The sequence below is a fragment of the Ambystoma mexicanum genome, chromosome 4q, assembly GCF_040938575.1.
Source record: "Ambystoma mexicanum isolate Mex_15411 chromosome 4q, UKY_AmexF1_1, whole genome shotgun sequence".
NCBI lineage: Eukaryota > Metazoa > Chordata > Amphibia > Caudata > Ambystomatidae > Ambystoma > Ambystoma mexicanum.
This window is the reverse complement of record NC_090928.1, coordinates 1,027,667,650-1,027,689,609: the sequence shown is the minus strand read 5'-3', so window position 1 is coordinate 1,027,689,609 and position 21,960 is coordinate 1,027,667,650.

Genomic DNA, 21,960 nt, shown 5'->3' with positions numbered 1-21,960 from the left:
CTCAACAACAAGCATGCTAAATCACTCCAAGAGGAGCTTGTAACAGTCAAAGTCATACATCTGTGAAAAAGCACCTCACTAGCGAACATGTAATCAATAGTAGAGAACAAACCCCCACTATGTCAAGTGGGGTTCCCAGGAATATTGCCTGGGACCACCCCTTTCAGCATCAAGAAACCTAGCCCAAACAGACAGTTTAGCCAGCCCCTCCCTTGACACAATGTTTGGCTGACCTTGCCACAAGGAGGCAAGGATTTCCACAAAATATTAGCATCAAGGCAGGAAGCATTTAGGTCGCCAGCAAGGAGTAAATCCTCCACATTATGTAAGCTCCAATCATTAATAAAAGCGGCAAGGAGATCAAGAAGAGAATCAAGCGTGCAGATGCCCTTATGCCAATATACATTCAGAAGTAGCACAATTTGTGTGACCCCATGAGAGGAGACCTTAACCTAAGTAGACAAACACGCTTAAAGACATTGACATGATGCATTATTTCAAGCCCCCTACAGGATTGCACCATAATAAGAGGACCCCCAGAGGGCTGGCCATGAGGGCCCTTTGATGCAGTCACATAACCATCAAATGAAGTACAGTCCACCATCCATGACTCCTGTAATAAAACAATATCATGAGATTTCAGTATTAAGCCAACAGCCGGATTGGATGGCAGATGATAGATTTTTACTTGCTTATGAGTTCCTAGAGAGGGGTCTCTTGGAACAGTTGCTAATAAAGCTGAACTGGAGGATGCAAGTGCTTTGTCACATTGGAGTGGTGAAGGGCTCCAGTGAGCCATGACCAGTCACAATTAACAATTGGAGACACTGGTCTATTCCCCGTAAACTGGATCTCCTGTGAGGAAGAGCCTTTAGCAACTGAAACAATAATGTCTGTTGGATGAAAAAACTCAGTCACAGTTCTATCATTGAAAGCCAAAGGGAGATGCTCTGACTCAAGAGGTAATAAATCATAGCCAAACTGTTTTATTATCGTAGCCTCCTTCAAAATGCTTTCATAACGGCCCCATTAGTACTATATAAAAGAATAAAATCCACACAATCAATGTCCTTGGACAAGATGGCTCTTAGGTTAGGTATTTCAGCCAACAGTCCAAGAATATTTGTTTTGTTCAGCAGTAGATTTCGATTTTCTAGTAGCAAACTCTCAACCAAGCCTCTGTAGGCCGGCCTCGGTCAATGATCCGCAGGGCCCTTATTTCCAAAGGACCCATTGTATACAGAGGGCCCTTGTGACAACGATTCACTGAAGAATGCGGAAAGGGAATGATGCCTGGAAATAAGCATTAAGTTGGGTACTAGAAGAGTTAGTGCCACCCATTCTGCCAGGGGCCTTGTGAGAGTCACAAAGAAAAATGTTTGAGTTACAGCCATGAGGTCCATCTAGACCCTGAGAGCTTTTAAGGATAATGGCCCTCATAATGAGGTTGCCGGTTTGAATACAACGGTACCGGTAAGCTTGCCAGTACCATTGTATCTAGACCGGCAAACTCCGAGTTGTGCTCGCGGGTGTCTTTCATCACGCCAGGTTTGACCTGGCGGAATGAAAGTCACCCACGAACACAGCAAGCCTGTAGCACCGTCACAGTAATGAACCATGTCGGTGCTACAGGCATCCCCATTCCCATTGAGCCCTATAGGGCTCAAATGGGAATGGGGATCTACTGGCACTGGCACTCGCGAAAGGGCAATTACCGGGTCCGGCAGGGCCGTAATACCCTGATAATTGCCCATTCGTGGGTGCCAGATTTTCTTGCCGGTTTGGAGGTAGCCTTGCCGGTTTTACCATCAACCTTGTAATAAGGTCCAATGTATGCTTGAGGGGGTCCAATGAGATTTTCAACAGAAAAAAGAGCCTTAATAGTGCAAGTGCTCCCCATTCCAAGCACTGGGTAGAAAGCCATATTAGTCCCTGGCTTTCCGCATTCGGATGGAAAAACAGCCTTCAGAGAGTGACATGCTGCACCACCTAACAAAAGGCCGGCCACAGAGGGTCTTTGGGGGCAGTCTGGACCACGAGCAAAGCGCTGGTGATCTTTGCAACCAGTGGTGAGCATCCATAGATAGTAGGAGCCATTTCAGTTGCGAAGGAAGGATCCAACTCACTCGACTTCTGCTCACAAGAGGCACTTTTTCTAACTGCTTTGGATCATCCAGGGACAACTCCTCCGATGCTCTGCACTGTCGTGGAGTGCAAGAATTTCCTTGATGGCTGCTTGACGTTGTTCCTGGAGGGTACATTTTTCGACTTCTTCACTTAAGATGCATTGCCTCTCTTCACTTGAGCAGTAATTTCCAGAGTTGGCTGAGTAGGCTTTCCCATTAACACAGATCCTGAAAGAGTTGGAGATAATAAATGTGAATATGATGCACATATACTAACACCGGGCTTGATAACAGGAGGAGGTCTGGACTCAACCCTCAGCACAGCGAGTGAGGCAAATCTTACTCCATGAGGCATCCCCTGAGCAGGGGACTGCAATGGGCCGAGCAGAATCTAAAATGCGAGCCACTGCCACATTCTCCGGTGAGTCCCTAAAGACAACTGAGGTTTGTTTGGAATGCAGAAAGCCATTCAGTTTAGTCTGTATATCAAGGTTTTCAAACTCAAATAATAAAGACTACAGTATTGTAGAATTCAGCTTGGTTTCTTATACCTTCAACCACGGCACACAGCACTTGATTAATTTCGTACAGCAATCCACTTGTTTTAAAAGGCTAGACAGTCTCCTCAGGGAGGACTGGGCCAGGAGTAGACACACAGGTGGTGATACAAGTGCCAGAATCCAGCACAGCAACCTCAGAAACAAAATAGGTGGAGTGTCAGGTAAACAATCATCACGCGGTGCCTCAGCTGATTCAACACCCAATAAAGGGTTGTCTGATATTGACAAGTCGCAGCCAGATGCATGTACAGAAGGCACATTTCCTGGAGAATTCAATGTAGAAGGCATGGTCTCTAAAATGGAGCATGCAGGATTACAAAAAGAAATGATTTTGGACCATAAAAACCAAAAACATATGGGGTTGAAGTCTCAAATGCGTTCAACACTTCGTAATCAAAGTTGGGTGCGTTTATTAGATGCCTAAATGGCAATAAGCCAGTGAGCCTTTTTCAAAAAAATCATATTTAATATTAGATTTCTCAAACTTAATTCCAATATGACTGATTGGCAATGAACCAGTGAGCCGACACATGTTTCGAGAATAGGTTCTCTTCCTCAAGCTTCTTAAACAATATCTGGTCATCAACAAAATCATTTAACATGTATTTCAAAGTTGTGGTGTTAGTACTGTGTGTACAGCTTATACATTCATAAACCAATTACAGTGTGGACAGTATAATTGGGTTGCATTAAGCTATCAAAAAGAATCTGTAATGTTTATAAAATGGTCATCACATATAGTTGTAAATACTGGAGGGCAGTATCTGAAATTCTGCCCCCTATATGGTAGGGCAGAGACAAAGAGCACCCCAGCCAAGGGTCTCTATATGGTAGCTATGGATGAGCAACCAAGGCTTAAGCAAGCTCCCAAGAGGTGATGCAGGCTGGTTACGAGTCCCCAAGCCACCACAAAGGAATTTCCACACACTATGTTATGTGCTAACGCAGTTCTTTATATAAAAATAAGGTACAGAGATATATACACAATTCAATAACACACTTTGTCCTATTGTAATTTTAAAATGACAAATCTATACAATTCTATGTGATACCACAAATAGCATTTAGATTCCTTTAAAATGCATCAACTTCTGGCAGTTATAATAGAGCAAACAAATAATTCAGTAAGGTGTATCAGTATAGATAATAAGAAGGGTAAGGTTAATCAATGGCAGAATGGTTTCTTTGAATATAAATGCACAATTCTGAATGAGGATCCCCCACCTGGGCAACCTGTAATGAATGTGTACTGCGCTCCTGGTACCCAAAGGCTTAAGGGCTCAAACAAGGAACCAAAACAAAATGAAACACAACATGGAGCTAAGGTGATCAGAGGTTATACTAATGGACAGTATGATTTAAGTAGTCTAGCAGAATAGGAAAGTCTTCAACTTCTTCTTAGACACCTCTGTGAATTCAACATTTCTGAGAGCTGAAGGCATGACATTACGTGCTAATGGAGCTGCTATGTTGAAGGCTCCTTTGCAGGCTTTATTAGTATTGCAACGAGTGGTTTTTAGCTTCTCCAGTGGGACAAAGTGGTCAACAGTGATGGCAAGGGAGCCCTCCGTGAAATGTTCTTAGGCAAGGCTGAGCTTTCTCGGCTCCGTGCGTCAAGGTGTCACCACTCCTGGGCAACACAATTTGACTGGCTTCCAGCGGTCATGGACATCTTCCAAACCCCATTCGATGCCAATGGACGTAGACGATCCTCGATGTCCAGATGCTCTCTTCAGGATTCTCGGCGGACCCCTTCTCCGGACGTCAGACTCACAGTACTGGCTTCCAGGGTGCTTCAATGAAGAAGAGCAGTTTTTGCATGATGGTCCCTCGTAGCTCGGGGAAAGGTCTCCTAGCCAGTTCCTCTCTTGGATCAGCCCTCAACAGACTCGACAGCTCTTGGATTACAATGAAGGAAATGCAGCAGCAATATTCTTCCTCCAGCTGGGCTTCAAGGATCACACTCAAGTTTAAACTTCAGCTTCTAAACAAATTGTTAATTGAGTGGTCCCCAGATACACACATCTGTCCCTCATTCACTCTTGCTGAGCCAGGCTCAGTCAGCCAATCACAGAGAAGGGCATTCAGGCCATTCACTTCCACCCAGACACCCACAACACGGAATGTGGATGGGGCAAGCAACCAGCCTTTCAGCATACAACACTGCATTCATGTGAGTTTTAGGCAGGGCTGTCTCATTCATTGTGTCACACAGACAGAAACCAGAACCCCATAATATAGAATGCATATTGGTCACACACTCTGTTCACGCAGGTCCCACCCCAAGGGTGTACCCATAACATCCAGTCACTGGGAAGGCTCCAGCCAGTCTAGCCTGGCCTTCCCCACAATATCAAATATGGTCCTTCCACCGAACAGCCAGTCAGGGGAAGGGACAGAGTCAGGGCTTCCCAGGACTTTGGGAAAGCAAGGTAACAGGTAAAATAAACCAAGTGGCCCCAGGGGCCATCTTGCCTTCTATCAGGAATCCACTGATTCCTATGGCAGGGCCTGGATATCCCAAAATGGATTATATTCAGAGCTCCTATCACCTCAGCATGAAGCTGCCACCTGCCCATGGCCTGCTCTTTGGGTAACACACAGGTGAATAAACACAATTCATCAGACTGACTGATGGATAACCCAGACACTCTCACAAGGTTTAAGGAAAAACCCCTTATTTATTTATTTATTTATTTATTTATTTATTTATTTATTTATTTATTTATTACATTTGTTACTGCGCCCAAACCCGGAGGTATCACGGCGCAAGTTACAGGAAGGTTATGTAGCTAGCTGATTACAATGGCGAAAAATACATAGTTCATACAGTGGTAGTTATAGTCATAATGATCATAAGGTGTGTGAAGAGAGTATACATAGCTCATACAATGGTAGTTACAGTCATAGTGAGCATCATATGAAAGAGACAGACCTATATACATCCAGGTCCACAGGTAAGGTGGTATGAGAAACAACATATATACAGCAGCGAAAATTGGCAGTCCTAAGAGTGTGCTCTAGGATCAACATTGTTCTTAAAACTTGTTAAATAACTAGGTTTTTAAGAGTTTCTTGAATTGGGAGTGTGAGGTTTCATTACTAATGTTTGCTGGGAGAGAGTTCCTGATCCCGGGGGCTGCAACAACGAAGTTGGAGGCACCAGATCTTGTGTTGTTGAAGCGAGGAATAAGAAACTGAGTATTAGAGTTGGATCTCATGAGTCTTGTGTGGATTTTGCGCGTAAGGCATTCATTTAGAGAGGTCGGAGCATTTTGGGAGATGCATTTATGTGTGGTAGTGATAGTTTTAAATAATATTCTAGCTTGTATGAGCAGCCAGTATGCTTCTCTCCTCAATCGAGAGATATGGTCACTTTTGTTTATGCCTAAAGCTGCTCTCATGGCATTATTTTATTGCAATTTGATCATGTTGTTTCTTGGTAGTACCTTGAAGAATTATATTGCAGTAGTCTAGCTTAGACATGATGGCGAGCGTGATGCAATTTTGGGTTCAGAGAAATTGGCGGCTGAGGGAGATAAGTTTGGCAGTATAGGCTGTGGAGGAAGCAAGCAAGTTAATATGTTTACACATGGTGAGGCTAAAGTCAAGATAGACTCCTAATGTTTTAATTTGGTTAGAGATGGGTTTAGGGGTACCATCAATATCAATGGAGGAGTAATCAACGGGCAATTATTTTAGTTGAGCTGGAGATCCTACAATGAGTATCTCAATCTTTTCGCAGTTCAGGCATAGACTGTTGGTTGCCATCCAGTTTTGGATGAGGGAGTAGATTTTGTTGATTGTGATGATGTCTTGTTCTTTGTTTCCTGTGATTGGGATGAATATCTACGTATCGTCCGCAAAGTTGGTACATATTACTGCTATACCGTCTAGAGCTGCAAAAAGTAAATTTGTGTATGCATAATATAATGTGGGTGAAAGGCAGGATCCTTACGATACACCAATAGGGACAGGAATGGGGTCGGCTGCTTCATCAACTATGGCTACTCTAGAGGTTCGTTCTGATAAAAATTATTTGATCCAGGCGGTTGCGTTTTGAGAGAAGGGAAGGTTTTTGGATACTGCTAGGCATAATTTATCGTAATCTACTAAATCAAATGCCGCGGACAAATCTAATAGTAGTGGTATGCTTAGTTTACCTGAGTCTCTGAGAGCATCCATCTGATTCTTTAAGTCAAGAAGGGCTGTCTCAGTGCTATGCTTAGGCCGAAAGCCAGACTGCCTGTCACCTAATAGGTGGTTATTTTCAAGGTGGGCTTGTACTTGGGAGTAAGCAATCTTGTCAATTATTTTAAGAAGAAACGGGACTGTGGTGATGGGTTTATAGTTGGTTGGGTTAGAGGGGTCTAAGGTGTGTTTTTTTAATAGTGGCATTACCCAGGCTTGTTTAAAATCTGATGTAACAGTATTGGTGGCGAAGGATGCATAGATGAAACTGGTGATGATGGTCCCGGGAGGATAGCTCAGCAGCAACATGCTCACCTTGGAAGCAAGATGACACAAAGCAACACAGGTTCGATCCCCGGGTCCGTGCTTAGAAACCTCTGCATATTTAAGTTATAAATACACAACTAACTACGGAACTAAGATAAACAACTGCGACTCGATGCCCCTGCGCTGTGTGAATGCTTTAAAAATGCAAAATAAATTTTACAAAAAATGTAAGCTAGTGTCACGGAGCATTCTTTGATTAGTTTGGCAGGAAAGCTATCCCCTTTACAGTAGGAGGGTTTGAGTGAGGCAATTATGGTAATTACTTGCTCTTGTGTGACTATAGAGAAGTCAAATTGGGTTGGTGGGGTTACAGTTTCAGAGATGGTGATAGTATTGGTATTGTTGCTTTGGTTCAATAGGTTTCTTTTTAATAGGATTTTGTTTTGAAGGGAGTTAATTTTATTGGCTAAGGCGTCCTGGATGGTAGTGCAACAGGCTTTATTGGCTGTGGTTACACTTGGCGGGGGGTGGGCATTTCCAATTCTCTAAGAATAGTAAATAATTCTTTACTGTTTGATGGTGCATTAGTAATACGAAGATTTAGAGCACTGTATTTGTGTGAAATAACTGCACATTTGTACTTTTGAGAGTAGAGTTGGAGTTCTTCTTTGGCTTCCTTGGTCGTTTTTTCCTCTCTTTCTTTAAGAAATGTATTATGAAAAAGCAAAAATACTTAAATTGTTTCAACATACAAAAGTAATTCACACAACATCAGTAATTCATGGGTAAATGGCAAAATTGATGCTTTCTTTTTCAAAATATAAATGTTCAAGACAAAAAGTTCTTTTTTTTAATCAGCAAATGATGTCACTTCTAAATTCATTCTACAGAAGAGTTATCATCAACCAAAAAGATTTTTCATATCGTTCTTAACCTACATTAACAGAATTCAGTAAATATACTTGTGAATATGGATAACAGTTCTGTGTCGCATCCAAGCAGTGCCACATGAGCAAAACAAAGTCTTTATAATGGGGTGCTTCCTGTTGACATTACACTACGCATTTCGGGATGAGCTGTCCCTTTTTCAGGTGTAACTGTTGTCTAGAATTGTGAACTAAACAGTATATAAAAACTGTATTGGTCCTTAAAGCCAGAGTACTGACCTGTCTGATCTTGTACTGTCCGGTCCATTCATCAACCCCCAGAGTGTATTCACCAATTTGATGAGCTGTAAAATATATATATATATGATCTCTCTCTTTCTCTAAGTACCTCTCAATACATGTATGACGTTACGTGTATACTTGCCTTTTCCCAGTGTGTCAATCAAAATGACCTGCTTATAGAAGGTTTGAGTCACGGATGTAAGTTGGTTAACAGCCTCAGAATGCTGAGCCTGCACCTCTCTCACTTGTCATCACTACAAGTCAAGCATAAAAGTTTCAGTCTATAACATAAGCTAATCTATAAAAACCGCTTATCAAAGATCCATTTGCCATAAGTATTCAATGTCTTACTTGGTTAACGTTAAGTAAATGCTCGATACAGGAACAGGGAGGTGGCTGTCAAGACAGCCTCCCATCCCTATCAGCATTTTAAATTACGACGTTGCGGTCACATAATGCGGATAGTGATTCTGAAGAATCACGTGATCGTGGACAAATACATGAATTGTTGTTGCAGCCATGTTTAAATGGTAAACTTAATAATAACATGGTTACTAACTCTCTGGATTGTCCCTCATTGTTTGCACCTAGGTTTATATAAATAAGGTGCTAAGAATTGCTAATAATGTTACATATTTATATCCACACGGTATGTACTAACTAAGATATCACTATGCATATGTTGCCACAATGTGTACACACTGATCCACTCTTGTAGTAGATCAGGTATAATGGGGCCAGTCCTATGATCACATTAAGGAGTAGTTGATTTGCGTTCTACTGTCTCAAAGTCGGCCCCTTTGTGTGTTGGTCTTATCCCAATTTTGGGGATTCTTGTGAAAAGTGAATTTTTTAGTATGTGTATGTCAACTATTCCTCAAAGACTAGCTGAATGTCTCACTTATTTTACTGCTTGGTAAAATACAAGGTATAGTTACATCATCTATCAGTAAATACATTTACATTTTGTAGCTACGTATCAATACCAACAGGATGTTTATAGGGAACAAGTCAAGTCAAAATCAAGGTTCATCCCTTTGGGACTTAGAGACTCAAGGCGCTCAATCCAATGGATTTCTTTTTGATGTAGTAAGATATTTAAGATACCCCCTTGTCTAGGGCATTTCACCTGTTCTAAAATTACAAATCTCATCTGCGCTATTGTGTAATAAATTAATTTGAAATATTGTGCTACTGGTGAATGTGATAATCCAGTACGTATGATAGATTTGTGTTCTGTCCATGTGAGTTTCGCCTTTCTTGTGGTGAGACCCACATAGAATATACCACATGGGTATCTAATCCTGTAAATTACATTTGTAGAGTCACATGTTGTTGTGTGTCATAGTTGGATTTGTTTACCTGTATAAGGATGATTAATGATACTTCCTTTTATCAGATTATTGCCGTGCTGACAATTGTTACATGGAAGAGTTCCCTTATAGACAATACTTGGTTGATTCCCTTCCGTGTAATCAGCTCTAATGAGGTAATCTTTCACTGCATTGCTCTAACTATATGCAAAAGTCGGTCTTTTCATCAAAAAGTTGTGCCAATATTGGGTCCATTTTCAAGACCCCCCAATTCCTTTTAAGTATCTTCTTTTATGTTATAACTCTGGTGAGAGTATGTAGTTACATATACTAACTTTTCCTCTCAACATTTTTGTGATGTTTCAAAAATTGTTGTCTTTTTTGAAGGGTTTTGACCCTGCTGAATCAATAGACTGGGTAGATGTGGGGATGAGCTGTCGCCGCCCATCATTCCATCCCAGAGTCCAGGAGAACCGCGCAGTTGTGCGCATACCAAAAGCGCCAGGGGTGAAAGGTGGTGCCAAAGGAAAAATAGCAGCACCTGTCAGAGCAAAAGCGCTTTTAAATCACCTCTGTTTCTTTGAGGGCAAGCTCCAAATGTCAAGTTTAAACATGGCAAGATAGCTAATACCGGAGTCCTTTGTTCAAAAATCTGTTTTACTGATGTCAGAAAGTTGCTGAAATAATGGGCACAAGACCACTCTAAAGATTCAACCTTCTTGTGGGGGGGGGTTCCACATAACCACTCTAATGTAAGGATGCCTATCAAAATAATAGCAAAAATCTCCTGTCGAATTCAAGACAACTCAAACATGGATGCAATACCGACAAATTCCACAAGGCGGCGCTGGCAGTCTAAACTCTGACAGGAGAACTGGCTGACAAAGGGACCTGAGTCAACTGGACTTCAAAGCTTGTTGGTTAATTAAAAAATCTTAGCCACCTGCTGTTCCCAGAGGCCAAGAGGCTGAGAACTCTTAACACCCCAGAGACTCACAACAGGAGGCAGGATATCACATGGCCCTTCTGAGTGAGAGGGACGGGGTCTCCCCTTCAGCCTGGAGGAGAGAGACAATAGCCCCTTTCAGTTGATTGGGGTATGTTAATTTTGAGTGTTTCCTGTCAACAGCCCTCTGCCAGCAAGGAGAGACATGTGATCACTGACCCACCCAGACTTCTGGAGGCAGACCCAAACACTTTGGGGAGTTGAATTGCAACAAATATATATTTTATAGAAACCGTGATAACTTATTGTAACCAAATGACAGGAATGTACAACTTTGAGAGTCTTAGTATGAAAACTGCCCTCACGATTTGAGTCCAAACTCCAATTTGTCCCATGTTCTGGGGCAAAACCCTGCTAATTATGAATATTGTAGACACTGTATTTAAGCTAGGGACATGGAAAGTTACTGGGATATATGTGGAAGGGAAATGTACCTTTGTATAATTTTTGATGAAAATCCCATATTGCAAAACCCACTAAAATCGAAAATAAGTTGCCATTTTTGAATGCAAGCTCCTAGGAACCCCAGAGTCGGAACAGAGACTACCTTAAGCAAGGTGTAATATGTACATGTAATGTCAACCACTTGTGTGCCTGGGAAATATGTATTTGGATCAGAAATAGATTTGTGTGCACATTGACCAGGGGAGTGTCATTTCTGTAGGTCATAAAAATGACATCACTCTGACACACTATCCCTTCCCAAATCAGGGACCAAAGAATCTATTGACCTATCAAATCAAGAGAGAGGCAGGCTTAGTGATGCTACGCACACACCCACTTTCAAAACACATAAAAGGAACATTGAAACCCAGGTAGAGACATTCAATTCCATTTTCTGCAGGACGCTATGCCGGGAGACTCCAGACTTCACATCCATCAATCTCCAAAGACCAGAACTTTACTTCAGAACTTAAAGCAAGGGGCTAAACCCACAAACTGAGAACTCTTCTCAGCAGGCCTCAGCATCCTTAAAATCATTTGCAAACAATTCCACAGCCGGGCGAGCTGTCTGAATTCTTTGCCAAGAACTTTTGCCAGTACCCAGAAAGCAGTGTTACATCCAGAATCCACTTGATCCGGCCCGGAAAGCAGAGCAGTATCCAGAACCAGAGGCCACTGTATCCAGAGAGGCTAGACCAGCAGAGCAGAGCTGACCCAGACGCTGTGAGCAGAACCGCCCGAAGTCCAGCCCAGTTGACCAGATCCGTGACGAGGCCCATTCATTTCAAAATTAGGAGTGAGTATCCGCCAGAACTGTGCAGAACCCAATCTCTTAGTTAAAATAATCCAATCCAACCTATTTTAACCTAATTAGAACAGCCTCCTAGAAATTGTGTCATCTGTCATTTTTAAAGCTGCACAACTGTCACCTGTCAATTCTGCAGCTGCAAGCTGTCACCTGTCATTTTGAGTTTACCTTAAATCCGAAAAACTACCTTCACAAAACCGTCCGTATCTCTGGAACCGTTTGTCCTAGGAACGAGATTTAACTTTCCTCTGAAAGCTTAGAATCTAAGCTTTCCAACAAGCCTATAGAACCAACTTCCTACTCCTTATACCTTTACCGAAATTGCGATTTACGCACTAGCAAAATTTACAGCGATTTGCGATTTGGCCTGATTTCGTCATCTGTAAAAAGATAGCCGCTTTTGCCTGAGCTGCTAAAATTCGTTTGCAACTTAATACCCATCCCTGAACCATTGTTAGGGCTGACCTGAACTGATTTAAAGTGTCTACCACTCACCCTGAACCTCCTATAGGGAATTAAAAGCAATGTTAGCATTTTTCACTTCCTTGCCACCACATTACAAAGCACTCTTGCCAGTGTTTTAAAAAGCATACCTGTTGTCTAAGCTTGCTGGGGGGGGGGACCGAATTCCGTATTGTATTTGATTGTATTCCTGAAGACTGTGTGTGTTACTTCCATCTCCTTGCATTGCATATAGGGGGGGGTGAATTGCCACCAGGGGAAAAGTGAACATATTATCTCTTGTGAAACCATATCAGTTTATTTTCTGTACTGCATTTATTCCACCTTGCATTTCCTTGAAACCATAAAGCATTTCAGCTACCTCATCCTCTATACTACTTCTAAGTAACCAAATCAGTTTACCAGTAGAAGATTATCCATTGTTGATCACGGTCATATTTTAAGTGTGATATCCAATATTAATTTATTATAAAAGTGTGATAGATATATATTGTTATTTTTCTCAAATAAACCTTTTAAATTTGCAAAACAGACCTACTTCTTGGCTCAGTGGGATCAGGGGGATTCTAAGAGAGGGGTGTTATATAAGGATTGTCATCCAGAGTACATGAGCTGGACCTAAAAATATATCAATAAGGGTTTCCCTCAGCATCCCAGACTAGGCATTGACTTAGCTGTAGTGTTGAAGTGAAGCCGCTTAACAAAGTGGGGGCTCGTCCGGAATTCTGGGTTAGATCTATCACTTGTGCAGATTAATACAGTGTGCTAACTGACAGGAGACATACATTCTGCCGGATCACCATGCTGTGTTACGCTGTAAAGCACTCCTCAAAGGAACGCTCTAAGGAAACGGTCTGTTTTGCAAGAATAAAATACATACTTCTGTAAATCAGGAAGGAACTCAAATTCCAGAATGACGACACGGGTAGTCATCAAAATAGCCAGAGAGCACTTCTTACATAAGCTATTTGTGAGAGGTGAGTGGACTCATCAGGACCAAACGGTCTGGTTGCAGGCAATCACGCAACAGGTCAATGAAACAGGGACAGATATATGGAGAGATCAGGGTCCCCTACATGTGGCCCTGAGTGAACTATATATGGCCCCTAAAGCCAAAGATGAACATAATAAGATTGCCAGGATAGCTGCATGTTTGTACCTATATATGGGAGCCATACAGAATAAATGTGCTGAAGGCCAAGATCTGGCAAATAGGCAACAGATGGTGTTAGAGAAGGCCCAATCTGATCTGGACTCTTCTGAGCAGAGGCTACTCAGGAGCCAGGAGTCAGAAAATGACAGCAGACAGTACATCACTAAAATAAAGGAGGATATGGATGTGCTGCAACAGGAAAAGGCTAACCAGGATACCAGATTTCTGGCCTTACAGAGGGAATACCAAGAAGGTTTGGACTCCCTAGTGCAGAGCCAGAAAAAGCTGGAGCAACAATTAGATTTCAATAGGGCATGTGCTGAGCAGGTAGTCACCCTGCAAAGCCACCTAGACAGGGAAAAAGAGGAAAGCAATAAACTGATTTTGAAAGACCTGGATACCCAGGCAGAGTTTGACCAGGAGCGCCAGAAAGCTGGTGCCTTCCAAAGTCAAAGGGACGACCTAGCGGCACAGATGCAGGCTCTTAGTCAGGAAAGGGATACCTTAGGCCAGGAAGTCTGCCACTTAAAAAGGAAAATGGAAGAAAATCACCTGGCCCTCCAGGGACTGGGTGACCTCCAAAAAGAACACCAGAACTTGTTAGAGCACACCAGGAGGGTGGAGGAGGCTCTGGCAGAAAGGAGCAGGCCAGTAGGGATGGGACTCAGGAGGTAAAACTCCTGCAGCAGAGACTGGCCCAGTACTCCAGGACCAAGCAGGAGGCACAGAGAGAGAATGGGGCTCTCTGCCAGCACAATGATAGGCTACAGCAACAGGTAGCGATTCAGGAGAGACTGATAGAGTCTAACTGAGGAACTGAAAGCGCAGGCTCTTGCATTGCAACAGGGAGCAGGGGCGGATAGAGATGAGGTTCGCTGGGAAAGAGAAACTCCTGAGCATAACCTCAGGAGCCCTAGTACCAGAGGCCTTCATCTCTCCCAGTCCCTGGACTCTGCCACCTCCATGTCCCATCGCGCAGATGAGCTCAGGGCCACAGGGATGGCAAATTACTATCCAGCTAGAAGTATGGGGCTCATAGGCCAGTACCTCCCAGGAATGGATAGGCGGGCATCCGGGCATGGGCACCCAAGCACAGTGCAATTTAGTGGGGAACCCCAGGAGAGTAGGCCCAATAAGGGCATCCTGAAAACCTCTGCCCAGTTAGGTCAGTGGGGGGGTACCCATCAAATCCTGGCAGCAAGGAGGGATCTGAAGACTCCTCTGAGCATTACAGGACACAGGAGACCAGGTCCCCACATTCTGCCAGCCATTCCCAGGCTCGCAGAATCCGGGAAAACCTGGAAGATCAGACGGGCACCTCTGGGAGCAGTGCTTCTGAGTCAGAGGATGAATGGACCAGGGTTACCCGAACCAAAAAGGCCAATAAGGCAAAAAGGGCCTTGCTTGAGGGCCCATTGAAACAAATAAAGGCAATAAGGAGTGTCATCACGCCTTATCATAAGAACGCCAAGTATTCTGTTTGGGAACACTTGGAGCTCTATGAGCAAATGATGGAGACTTTCCATTTGAAGGACAGCAGTAGCTGCATCCAGTACGTCAAATGGACCTTCTCACCAGAATACTCCAGTTTCCTTGCAGGGCTGGAGGATCAAAACCATTCAAGGTGGTCCACATACAGGGCGGCCATCTTGAAACATTTTTCTGTGCACAGAAATCCTCAAGAGGCTCGCAAGGCAGCCTACAATTTGCAATGTGGGGAGGATCAGGCCCCACAAGAGTTTGTGCAAGAATTAAAGCGTGCTTTTGCGCGGACCACCAGAAGGGTGCGCACGGATAGCAGATAATTTATCAATACGTTTTTCCATGCCTTACCCAAATACATAATGACCCAGCTCGTGAGAGATTTTCATGAGAAAAGATCTTTAGACTGGGTCATTGAACAGGCTACCCGGATCTATAAGGTGCAGAAGCCCATCGAAAATAAAAATGATGCACAGGAAAACCCCAAAACCAACAGCATCCCTGCTGCTGCCAAGATGGCAGAGGTAAAGGTTGCCCCCGTTTTAGATTTGGAGATGGGGGGGCCTAAAAACCTGCCTGCACCAAATAATTCACAGCCCAGAAAGCCCTCGGGCCAGTCACAGACAGAGAGTCGAGGAGGTAGTCCCACATATGGGGTCCCTCGCTCCCCTGATTATCTAAGTCCCCGCTACAAAGGAAACCGACGCATCCTGGGTTATGTGTGGACTCCTCCAGACAAGGGAGGGGGATCCGCCAAGCACCTGACCCAGGGAACTTCCCTCCTAACGTCCCCCAGGAGGGCAAAAATTCACCAAATCCTGGGCAGAACTTTTTCCCCAGGTATCCACCCAATTTCCAGCCCCAAAATCATCCATCCTTCTTTCCTCAATTCCCTGAGCCCAGACAACCTAATCCGGGAGAGGGGAGGCCAAGGGTGGAGGGGTACCCGAATCTTCCCAACCCAGGGTATTACCAGAGAACGCATAGCTACCCTTCCCGGGATCAGCCCTGGGGAGAAAATAGAGCCCCGTATCAGCCTGAGTGGGTTTCCCAGTTAGAGCGATAGGTCCAAAATATGGCACGGGATCTGGGTCACATACTGAGGGCTCAACAGAACCCTCAGATGAGCATGCCACTGCAGAATGCCCCAAACTCTGGACCTGGTGCTCCAGAACAATGACGGGGGCAGTTCCCCGATAGCCCACCGGTTCCCAGGGAGGAGGCACAAGGAGAAGGGGGTGTAAAGCCTTGGAGGAAGCTTCCTTCCCAACTTGTAAACAGCCCCTGGAAAACCAGAAACCGGAAACAAAATCTCCTGCCCCTGAAAGCCTGCCTCCCAAGGAGCAGAGGGGGGTAGGAGAAACAAAGGACCCAAACAAACCCACTTTGTTGAGGAGGTACACGTCTTCCAATTTGAGGGAGAGGGATCCTCAGATGATCCTGGGAAAAGGTTCTTCTCCTTCAGAAATGGGGGAACTCCTCCCAAGGAAAAATGGGTCCCAAGGGACGTCAATTCAGACGGGGGAGATGTGGAGACTGAGCTACAGCCGCCCATCATCTCATCCCAGAACCGACAATACCAAAATACCATGGGTCAAACCCATCCTGATGACTGCCTCCAAAAAGGGGGGGGCGGCCCAGAACCCAAAACCATTTCCAGTTGCCAACTTTTTCTTTCAGATTCCCCAGGCTCTACACATAATTCTGCCCAAATCTCTTCGCTAGCAATGTCCAAAACCAGAAAGTTAGCCCACCAGTTGTCCAAAAATGTGCATTATCTGTGCCCCCTTGAGGAGAAGGAGGGAAGATATTATGCCCCGGTACAAGTACAGGGGCAGGGTACAATTTCAGCACTGGTGGACACTGCATCCCAAGCTACCCTTCTGTCCAAAAGGGCCTTTGATGAACTAAATGCAGGAAGGGGGGAGAATTACCGTATTCCTCTCACCTCTCTTCCTGAACAACTGCAGAACTTTGACGGGAAGGAAATTCCTGTCGAGGGGACTGCAGATCTGGACATCAAAATTGGGCGACACAAGGTGAAACACCCGGTCATAGTAGTGACTCCAGAGGGCACCCCTTGTTTACTAGGGTATGACCTCCTGAGAAGGTTGTCACCCCTAATAGATTGCGTAAACAAGGTCCTCTGGACCCAGACTAGCCGACCAATAAAATTAAAACAGAGTGTCAACCATGTTAGTTTAAACGGCACATGCCACATGGTTGAACAAAAATCTGACCAAGTAGAATTTCACTTCCAGAACAACCAAATTCCAGACATGACAGTAATAGCAGTCGGACAACAGACTGGTGATGGGGGGTCCTCTCTATTTCTGAAAATCAACCTTCCTTCCAGTTTAAGGTGTTATTCCACACTGGAAGGAAACACCCTGAAATTCTTTACTAATCCACAATCAGAAACTCCCAATCCAGAAAGATGTGAAATCAGTTCAGAGCCTGGCTGATATTCAGCAAATTGGAGAGCAGTTGTTCATCCCTGTTCAGTTAAATGATGGGAAGGACTCTGTTCTCGCTCGAGTGTGTGTGAACAACAGTAAGAGCTTCATCAGCGAAGCCATGTTCCACCGACTCCCAAAAGATCCAGCCATTCCCACATTCAAACTGATAGACAAATGGGAAATGGATCTGGAAACACCCAATTCCAAAGATCTCCTGCCAAGAAGGTGTATGCTCAAAATCTCCATTGGCAACAAGAGCATAATCCATAATTGTTGGGTCGTGAGAGACGTCACTGTCGCCTTTTACTTAGGCAGTGACATTCTCAATCGCTTCGCCATTAGTTTGGACCTAATAAACTTCAAAGCTTGGTCGCGATTAGCGGATAATGCCATGGGCTTTGATGATCCAGAAAAAGCATTTAGGTCAGCACATTTGCTACCTTATGCAGTTCAAATTCAGATTAAAGAGGAAGTCACCATCCCAGAAAGGACCCGACAATTCTCCCTGGAAGTGAAAGTTAAAAGAGGACAAACATTGAAAATGCCTGATGCTTACATTCATCTAAATGCTTCTCTCCAACAGCAAGGGTTAGGGGTAAACCCAAAACCATTAGTCAACATAGAACATGACACCATTCCAATAGAGGTGGATAACAGCGACTTAAAGAGTATTACTCTAGCCGCAGGCACCATTATTGGAATGGCGGTTGATGACCGACATTTCTCCATTGATTTAGGAAATGAACTGTTAGGACCAATCCCCAAGGACGGTTTTGACAGTGACAGTGATGACAACACAACACCAGACAGGATTTTCACCCGGCATGGGGGGAACTTCCTGGTGTACACTTCTTGCCCTTATGGTAAGGAAGATGTGACTTGTGACTTCAGGAGGGATGAGGTGATTTTCCAGGTCCATGAGGGCTGCCTTTCCCACCTGAAGCCTCCAGTCCAAATCAGCACTCTGACCAGGGACTTCTCCACCCAGCTGTAGGAGGCCGCTGAGATAGCCAAACCAGAAGTCTTTCCGGCTTCAGGTAGATGGTGGAAGAGAGGGTCAACCTAGCTGATGCCTGCGTGACTCTGGAACAGAAGCAAAAGTTGAAACAAGTTTTCTTGGGTTTCCAAGATCTCTTTGCGGTAGACTCATGACTGTGGTCGTACCGACATCCACACCACAACAATTCCCACGGACCCTGGAATGACTCCAGTGTTTGTGAAGCAATATCGTTTGCCTCTCGCATCCATGGAGTCCCTTACTGAAATAATTAAGAACCTTGAGTCCCGGGGAATAATCCGTCCAGTACACAGTACCTTCAATAATCCGGTGCTGGGAATATTGAAGCCAAGCGGCAAGTGGAGACTCTGCGCCGACCTTAGGGAGCTCATCAAAGGGGTCCATACTTCCCGATGGCCTCTGCCCTACATTGACCAAGGGCTGGCCCAGATTCAAGGGTCACAAGTATTCACTACAATAGACCTGACCAATGGATACTGGACCGTGCCTGTCAGTAGGGAGGACCAATACAAACTGGCTTTTACCTTTGGGGGCCAGCAGTACACCTGGACCCGGACTCCCTTCGGATACTTCAACTCCGGCAATGAATTCAACATTTTCTTACATAAGTCCATGCCTGGCCTGGGTGCGTGGGGTAACCTGGCTTATGTAGATGATGTCCTCATCAAAAGTTCATCTGTGGAGGAACACATAGCGGAGATGTTCTGACGCGGTTGAGGGCCGCCGGAGCAAATCTTTCCTTTCAGAAAGCACAGTGGTGTAGAGCCCGTGTTAATTTCTTGGGGCATGAGATTATTCCTCAGGGTCTCTGTCCCCAGGAAAAGAAAGTGGAAGCACTTCAAAAACTGAAAGATCCCACGACTCTGCGGGAACTAAGGAGCCTCCTTGGACTGACTAATTACAGCAGAAAGTTCATTGAAGGCTACGCAGAAATCACTAGACCCCTGATTCACCTCTTGAAGGGGGGGTCAAGTGGGAATGGGGTCCAGAACAATCCGAGGCAGTAAGACAACTCAAAAGAAGCCTCTCACAAGCGCCTTGCCTAGCTTACCCTGTCAGAAACAAGGAGTTCTTCCTGGAGACAGGGTTCTCTAATACGTGCTTGACGGCAGTATTATACCAAAAGCATGACAAGGTCAATAAAGTAATCTCCTATGTGAGCAAAATTTTATCCTATGTGGAGGAAAAATCCGAAGATTGTGAGAAGGCACTCCTGGCAACGGTGTGGACATTGAAGAATTACCGCCCGTTTATCCAGGGGGAACTCATCATAGTGGAGACTCCACACCAGCCTCTGCAATATCTCCAGAGTGACAGAATCCGGGCCGGAAATGTGAGTAATTCCCGAATTACTTCCTGGATTCTGTCAATGCAAGGCTTTCCTGTGGAGGTCAGATATGGCCAAAACAAGAACAGTCCCCTCGCGCAAGGTCTGGCTGACTTGCATGATTGTGCCAGAGAAAACTGTCTCGAGGACGGAAGTCTAAAAATCAAGGACAACATGGAGGCATACCTTAATTCCCCACACAAAGTCTTTGAAGAAGACAAGTGTGAGGGAATGCCCACTGTCTATGTGGATGGATGCTCGTACCATGTTGACAACAACGGGGAGAAAGAACTGGTGGCCGCCGTAGGGAATGCATGGGTGAATGAGTCCCCAGAACCCTCCGCTGGATACAAAATTGGTCCCCGAAGTAGTCAGGTGGCAGAATTGATGGCTGTGCATCAGGCCATCCTCGCTGCTGTCCAACATCAACTACACGAACTGGTCATAATCACAGATTCGGATTATGTAAGGAACAGGTTCGTGGAGCACCTGGTTAATTGGAAAACCAGAGGCATGTTAAGTGCTAATAACAAACCCTTGAAACATGATAAGTTAATCCAAAATATTGATGATCTTGTCACATCGAATGGGATGACCATCTACTGGAAAAAGATCAAGGGTCATTCCAAAGTAGAGGGACCAGACAAAACTGGAAATGACTTAGCTGATCAGCTGGCCAAAACCGGGGCCATCCAAGGGGATCTAATAGAAATAGAGTCCCTTTTGGGGGAAATCCAGGTCACTGCCATCACTAGGTCCCAGACAACTGCTCACAATGATCTTTCAACTGCACAATGGAGTAAGGAGACCCCTGATGCTGATTTAATTACAGCTCAGAAGGGGGATCCAATTATTGGTAAGTTTTACCAACACCTTGAGGACCCTGAGAACTTTCCCCTGACGGATACCGATTACATTGGGAAAGAGGACCTAAGAGTGTTGATGAAATGTCCAAAAATGTTCAGAATCCAAGACGGTTTGTTGGTAAGGAAATCCCAAGCTGGCCATGATCAGTGGGTGGTTCCTACCTCATTCCGAAGCCTGATGTTAAGCACCGCCCATGATGCGGCCACCACCGGTCATAGGGGGTTTCATACAACACTTGAAATCTTAAGAGAGGTTTCATACTGGCCACACATGGGGCAGGACCTCGACCAATACTTGAAGGGGTGTCTTGTGTGTGCACAATTTCAGCCATCATCCCTCGCGCACCGTGCACCTCTCCAAAAGAGGGGGATGACACTGCCATGGTCAGATTTGCAAATCGACTTTGTTGGCCCTGTAATTCGCTCATCTAGAGGAAACAAGAACATGTTGACCGTTACATGCTTGTTTACCAAGTGGGTGGAATGTCTCCCGGCCCCAAACTGCAAGGCAGAAACAGCAGCTGCCCTGATGATTAACCGCATCTTTTCCCGTTTTGGTCTACCTCAAAGGATTGAGTCAGACAGGGGTAGCCACTTCACCAGTGAAGTAATGACAAAGATGTGCGAGATACTGGGGGTCAAAAGGAAGCTACATATTGCTTACAGGCCAGCTTCTTCTGGAGCAGTGGAGAGATACAACAGAACCATTGTGAGCATCTTAAAAAGGTTTGTGGCAGATTCTGGGCCAAGTTCGGATATCCGACTACCTCTGGTCCTAATGGCCATCAGATCTACCCCGTCATCTGCAACTAAAATGTCACCATTTGAGTTGATGACTGGACGCAAGATGATGCTTCCCCAGCATCTGCTCTACAGGACCCAAGAGCAGACACTGATAAATGCCTCCACAACTCATGAGTATGTGGAGAATTTAAGGAAACACCTTCAGCATGCTTTTGCTTATGCTCAGCGGAATCTAGAAAGATCAGCTGATAGCATGAAAACCCACTACGACCTGGAGACCACCAGGAAGGAATATACTGTGGGGGACCGGGTCTATCTATACAATTTCCAAAGGAACCAGGCCAAACAGCGAAAATGTTTGCCTACATGGAAGGGACCGTTTGAAATTATAGACAAGATCTCCCCTGTAGTACAAGATCCACAGCCCCAAAGGTAGTCTGGCGGAAGGGGAAGACAAGTGGGTACATATAAATCAGCTAAAGTGTTGCCATCCCAGGCACACGCTGCAGCAACTGGAGGAGTCCTCTGCAATACCAGAGGGGACCGCTCCAGATTAATTCAGTTC